The sequence below is a fragment of the Colius striatus genome, chromosome 18 (assembly GCF_028858725.1).
Source record: "Colius striatus isolate bColStr4 chromosome 18, bColStr4.1.hap1, whole genome shotgun sequence".
Classification (NCBI taxonomy): Eukaryota; Metazoa; Chordata; class Aves; order Coliiformes; family Coliidae; genus Colius; species Colius striatus.
This window is the reverse complement of record NC_084776.1, coordinates 1250945-1257849: the sequence shown is the minus strand read 5'-3', so window position 1 is coordinate 1257849 and position 6905 is coordinate 1250945.

Here is a 6905-nt window from a genome sequence, read left to right as displayed (position 1 = left end):
AACCGGGGGGGGGGGGGGGGGGGGGGGGGGGGGGCGGGAGGGAAGGGGGGGGGCAGAGATGTGTGGGAAAGGGGGGGGGGTGGGGGGGGTGTGTGTGTGTGTGTGTGTGTGTGTTGGGGAGGGGGGAGGGGGGGGGACCCCGCCGCGCCTCCCCGCTCACGCCGCGCACTCCGGCGGGCGACGCGCCCCGCATGCTAATAAGCGCGTGCCCCCCGCGCGGGCGCGCGCCCCGCCTTGATTGGCCGCCGCGCGGCGCTCGCGCCCCGCCGGCTCAGTCCCCTCCCCCCCCCCCCCCAACTCCCGCCCCACGCCTCCCGCCAATGGGCTGGCGCCCCGCCAAGCCGCGCGGCCAATCAGAGCGCGCCCTGCGCCGCGGCGCGCGACGGCGGCGCCTAATTCAAGCCCCGGCGGATGAATGGGAGGGGAAGGGGAGGGCGTGGGGGGGGGCAGGAGCGCGCGTGCGCCGTGGCGAGGGGCGGCCGCGGTGGGGAGGGGAGGGGGGAGCTGCGATGCAGCGGGGGATGCATTCGGTGCGATGCAACCCCCGCTGCAACTCGACTGCGCCCCCCCCCCCCCCCAACGCCTCTGGGTACGGATTGGCTGGCCGCCCGCCAGCCCGCTGTCAATCACGCAGTGTAAACAAGCCGCTGATTGGCTGGCGCCTGCGAGCGCCGATGACGGGCCCCGCGCGCGGTTTCAAGGCGGCCCCTGGGGGGGGGGGGGGCGGTTTCGAGGCTCCCCTCCCGCCCCCCCACCCCCTTCCCCGGGCGGACCCCGAGGGCCGGAGCAGCGCGCGGAGATCAAAGGCGGCGGCGGCGGCGAGAGGGGAACGGGCCGGAGCTGCTCACGGCTCCGCCGCGCTGCCGGCAGGTCCGGGGAGGCGATGCGGGGGCGAGGGAAGCGGTGCCGGGAGATGCGGTGCGCGGCGCGGTGTGCGGTGCTGGAGGGGCCGCGCGGAGTGGAGGTTTGCGGGGTTGTGGTGCGAGCTGACGGGGGGTTCGATAGTAGAGGGCTGTGCGGTGTGAGAGGTGGTGTGCAATCGTGGGGGGAGCCGTGCGGTGAAGGGAGGGGGTGTGCAATGGTGAGGGGCCGTGCGGTGCAATTGTGGGGGGCCGTGCGGTGCATAGGGGGCTACGCAACGGGGGTGGGCCGTGCGGTGTGGGAGAGGATGTGCAATGGTGGGGAGCCGTGTGCTGCGGGGTGTTAGGGGGACATGCAATGTGGGAAGAATACGGTGTTGGGGGGCCATGCGGTGCAAGGTGCGGGGGGGTTGTGCTATGTAGGGGTCTGTGCAATGAGGGGAGGTGTGTGTAATGCTGGGGGGCCTGTGGTGCGATTGCAGGGGTGCAATTTGTGGGAGTGTGCAATGCTGGGGTGGTGTAGTGCAAGGTGGGGGGGGACAGGGTAATACTAAGGGGTGTTGGGGAGTGCAGGGGTACGTGATCCGTGCACCCCCAGGGGTTGTGCAGCGGGAAGAGCAGCGAGCAGGTGGCAAAGGGTTTGGAGCAGCAGGGAGGTTGGGGTGGGTACAGGGAGAGTTGAGGCCCAGCAGCAGCAGCCACTGCGGGCCCCTGTCAGGGCACTGCGGGGTTTTATGTTTGTTTTTAAATAAAAGGACATAATTGATTGAAAATGCTCAAATAAATCCCGATCACTTGTAAAAGCCATTGGATTATGACGGAGCTATTCATTACGCTGGGACGACAATCAAGTTAGGAGGGTGAGCGGCCAGGGGACACGGCACAACCCACGGGGACCCTCTGGCACAGCAGCTACACTGCGCCCCGGCCACCGCACAGCCAGCCCTGCGCACACCCGGATCACGGACACAACGCGCTCGCTCCCCCCCAGACACGGGGCACAAGGACAGCCGGCACAGACAGCCGGCTGCACCACGGGGAATGGTCCTGGCACACGGGCTGGAGCATGGGGAGGTGCTGCTGCAGCCAGGCACCATGCAAAGGGACACAGCATCGCACTGTGAGCACGGAGGCGGCGTGTGCCCGGCCTCTGTGTATGGCAGTGCTGCCTGGGACGAGCCCTGCGGTGCTACCGGTCCTTCGGCACAGCCGGGATTTCCCTTCCACCCGGGTGAGGAGTGGGGAAAGGGCTGTGGAGGTGGGGGATTCACTGCTGCCTTCCAGAGCCAGACCCTCGCTGTCCTGCTGCCCCGAGATGCTGCTCCCTAAAGAGCTTTGTATTCCCAGTTGTTTTCCTCGTGGTGTTTTAAGGCAGCTGTCAGCACAAGGAGTCCAGGATGGCCCAGTTTGAGCTCTGCATCTGGATCCAAGGCTCCTCTCCCAGGGAAACTTGCCGTGGGGAGCGGGACTGGCTGTATCCTGCCCAGCCGGGGAGCACCCGAGCGGCAGCACCGAGCTGTGGCCTGTGGTCAGCCCCACGCTGCAGGAAACGCTCTCACACATCCCCCCCATTAGATCCTTTTTATCTGGGAAAGGGCTCCAGCCCTCACTAAATAACATCCCAGATTAACCCAGGGTGTGGGATCATTGCCGAACGGGAGCGTGAGACACATCCTGGCGCTGGGTAACGGTGGGGCTGGTGCATTGTTCACCCCGCTGATCGGGCAGCGCTTAGAAACTGTTTCTTACTGAAAGAAAACCACAACAAAAAACCCCAAACCTGAGTGCAATTAAAGGCAGTTTAATGATGACACCCCACCACCACCACCCCCAGCGCTGGAGCTGCCTTTGTCCGTGCCCTGGGTGGCCCCACCGGGCTGGGAGACAAAGGGCGACGGGAGGGGCCCCGTACGTGGAGCCTTGTCGTGGCGCTCCCAGAGACCAGGCACTTGTTGTCGGGGCTGGGCTGAGCTGAGCACCCTTGGGTGGGCAAGAGAGGACTCCGAGGAAGGTGTGTGGTGGCAGAGACGGGCTGCAGACAGGATATTTCAATGCTTCCAACCGACCAGGAGCTACCAAACTCAGTTGGGATGGAGAGTAGGCTGGAGGGTCCTCTGCTTTCCCCCAGCACCGCTGTGGAGGGACCCTCTGGACGGTGTGACCTTGTGGCTGCCCCAGTCTGGGGCTCTGCGGCACGGCACGGCGTGGTGCAACGCGGGCAGCTTGGCCTCCTGGCACTCGGGGCCGGCGGGCTTCCAGCTGGCTGAGGGTTTGTCGATGCGTTTCAAGGCTGTCTGTGCTCAAGGGTCATGTTTGCAGACATGGAGGGAGGAGGCAGCTGGGCTCCCAGCCTGGGGACACCGTCCCCTTGCCCCGTGGCCCTGGGGAGGTGGCTGTGGGTGGGGAGCGTGGAACTGCAGCCACTCTGAGGTCCCAAGGAGAAAGGAAGGAACTGAACTCCCATTAACTGTCCCATTGTATGGGCCGTGGTAATAATCGGGTTTGCTAATGCAATTGCTGCCGCGATGCGAAAATCCTACTGGAAAATGTATTAGAGCAATTATCCTCCTGCCTCCGCAGCCGGCTGTGGCATTAATATTCAATTTTGATGTGGAAGTCCTATTATGTTAATGACTTTGGTGACAAAAGTCGTTAATGTAAGACGGTTCCTTTATGGCGCGGCATTAGCCAGGGTGAATGCCGCTGCGACACCGGCGCGCACGGCGGGATGGAACGGCACACGCCGCGGGGGCAGCGGGCCGGGGCCGTAGGGGAAACCAGGCCAAGCCCCCTCCCCCAGCTCCGCAGAGGCCTCGGCTTCTCTGGCTGAGCAGCCTCTGAGCAGCGCATGGTGCTGCCGGCGCAGGGGGCAGCCGGTGCGGGAGGGCTGTGCCGGGCGCACGGCAGCGGCGCGGTGTGCGGGGCCCCGAGGAGGGCGCGGGGCGGATTAGCCACGCTGCAGCGCATCCGGCAGCGGCACTCCCTCTGCCGCAGATGCCCTCCTTTGTTCTCTCCCCGAGCCAGGGGAGATGCACCGGTGCTTCTCTGCCTGCCAGAGAGCACAGCGGTGCTGACCCGGGGCTCACTGCCATCGCTGCCTCCCCCAGTGATGCCGGGGCTGCCGTGGTGCTGCTGCCAGCAGTTTGGGCAGCATCACAGGCAGGCCTGGATGGATGGATGGATGGATGGATGGATGGATGGAGAGACAGATGGCTCCTCCTTGAGCTGTGTCGGAGACTCGCCAACAGCCGGCCCCAGAGCTGCAGGCTCACAGTGGGGGGACACAGGGAGAGTGATGAGAAGCAGAGACAGAGCCTGGCAAACCTGGCAGCAGAGTCAGCACTCCTTGATCTGACCATCACCAGCCACTGCCGTGGCTCTTGGTTGGGAAAGGCAGTGCCGTGGCTGGCGCAAGGCAGAGTGGGGAGACTCTGCTGTGACACTGTCCAGGAGCATCAAGCACAGGAGCTGGGAGCTGCCCGTGGTGGTAAAAATGACGGTGACCTTCACCTTTCCAGCACTGGGCTCCTCTCAGGCAGCTGTTCTCACTGCCACCGTCCTGGCAGTGATTTAACTCACCGGCTTTGCCCTGAGCGTGGTCTAGCAGCGAGTGGCCCAACGGCACAGGCACGTGGCCAGGCTGGCACAGGGGCTGCTTGGGAAGCAGGAAATGTCTCATGGTGGAGGAGCGGCCGTCGGTTCCTGGACACAGCCCAGCAGCGGGATGGGATTTCCGGGTGGCCCTTTCCAGGCCCCTCAGGAGGGTCCCGCCCCGTGCAGCTGCCGTGGCAGCTCCCTGCTCCCCTCCATGCGGTGGCTGCTTGGCAGGGCCAGCTCCCAGCACACACATCAGTACATGGCTGTAGGGCCCAGCCCCAAAGGTCCGTGCACAAGGCAGCTCCAGCTACAAGCAGGGCTGCAGGCAGTTGGGTTTTGCTGCCCAGAGCTCCCCATGATGATGACTGTCCCTTCAGAGCTGGCCACAGTGGCCAAGCAGGTCCACAGGCATCTGAGCGTGGTGTACCCCAGGTGCCACCTCTGCTGCCATGTCTGCTCAGGGCCAATCCTGACTCACAATGCAACAGGGATGGAGGCAGAGGGACCTGGCTGGGGCTGCTCCTCACCATTGCCCCACGAGCACTGCCAGGTCTGCTAGGGCAAGAAGATGCCAAACTGGTGGCAGCACATGAGGTCTGGCACCGACTGTGCATGGCTGGGGATGTCTCCTTGGGACTGCTGGAGACACGGCACCCTCCTGGGGAGAGGGCACCCTTCTGGGGACATGAGACCTCATTGGGGACACGGACAACGTGTCCCACAGCTGCCCCGCAGCCCAACGTGCGGGAGCCCCCTGCCTGGTAGCGGGATACCGGGCCGGGTGGTGCCGTGGGAGCGGAGCTCGCAGACAACCCTGCCCCATGAAGCGCGGCCGCGGGCGGGGGCTCCATTCCTCCCGGTGCTGGGGGACTCAGCCGCCGCCGGGGCCGCTCGGTGTCCCCGGGCCCGGCGGTGGCGGCTCCGCGCGCACGTGGCCGGGCCGGGCCGTACGCAGCCGCCCGGCCCCGCCCCGTCCCCCTCCCGCGCGCCCATTGGCCCCGCCGCCCTCCACAAACAAAGGCCGGCGCCCGCGGGGGGCCCGGCGCGGCGTCCTGATTGGCGGGGTCGCGGCGAGGGGGCGGGACCGGGCCTACTATGCCCCGCCCCCCGAGCCGCGCCCTGTGCCTTATAAGGCGCGGGGGGGGCGCGCGCCCATTCATGCGCTCAGGGAGGGGGCGGGGCCTGGGTCTGGCCACGCCCACTCCGGGCGCGCGCGGGGGAGGCGCGGCTCGGCCGGGGCGGGGATCGTTGCGGAGCGGGACACGACCGTGCCCGGTGCGCGTCCCGCGGGGATCCCCGCGCAGCCCCCGCGGGTGCCCTCCCCGCTGCTGCGGACACGCGTGACCCCCGCCCGCCCCGCTGTGCTCTCCGCGCGCACCCATGCGTGTGTTTTGCGGGGTCCCTTCCCACGGCCGGGGCTCTGTCTCGCCCCAGCCCGACTCCACGGGGCCCACGGGGGGCTGTGAGCCCGGGCGGCACCGTCTTTCCCGTGGCCTGGGCATGCCCACTCTGCAACTCACCCCACGGTGAGCGCAGTCACCCCACAGCATCAGTGTGGGGATGTTGGGGTAACACCGGTGGGACCACCACCGCCTTCCCCCCCCATCTCGGCTGCCCCCGGCTGATTTGTGCTGTTGAGCCCACGGCACTTCCCACACAAATAAATCACCTTGATAAACTGAGTCTCGCCTCCGTTTCCCCACTGGTGACTGTGTTTATGTTCCCCACCCACCACGGCCTGGTGTGACACACGGCACCGTCCGGCCCGCGCCGTGGCAACCAACTGAACTTCACTCTCTGAGTAATTAAGGTGCCTGAAACCACACTTCATTAATGGTTGTTATGCAATAAACCCCATCAAACTGCCTGGCGCAGCCGTACAAAAGCGCAATCGCCTTTAATTGTTGTTTTTAAATCCTTGCCGGGCTGTTCCTGGGCTCTGCCAGGCGTCTGTCAGCTGGGCTGGCTGTGCCAGGGAGCCCTGGGCTGCTCAGCCGCGGGTGCTGGCCCTGCGGGGAGCAGGGCACCCCGTGCTCTGGGTGCTGCAGGCCCTGGGGTGCCCATGCCTGTGGGCTGGGGGGCTGGGGGGCTCTGCCCTGGCAGCCTTGGAGGGGGAGTCCCTATTCCAGGGTGAATCTGGCTCTTTTCCTGCAATAGCATCACCCACGAGAGCTGCAGATTTGCCTCTGCAGGGCTTGGCAGGTGTCTGAGTGCACGTGTGGTGCTGTGAGCGTCCCCATGAGCAGTGCCAGGCACAGCTATGGCCCCTGGCTGTGGCTGGGCACCCCAGGGGTGATTTGCATTTCCATAACCCAGTGTAGGGTCCCTGGCTGGCCCTAAGCTGCTGTTGCCAATGGCTTGGGCAGCCTCTGGGGCTCCAGATCTAGGCAAGAGGAATCTGGGCCACGGGGCTAGACTAGGAAGTGTTCTGGGACCCCACAGAGGGGA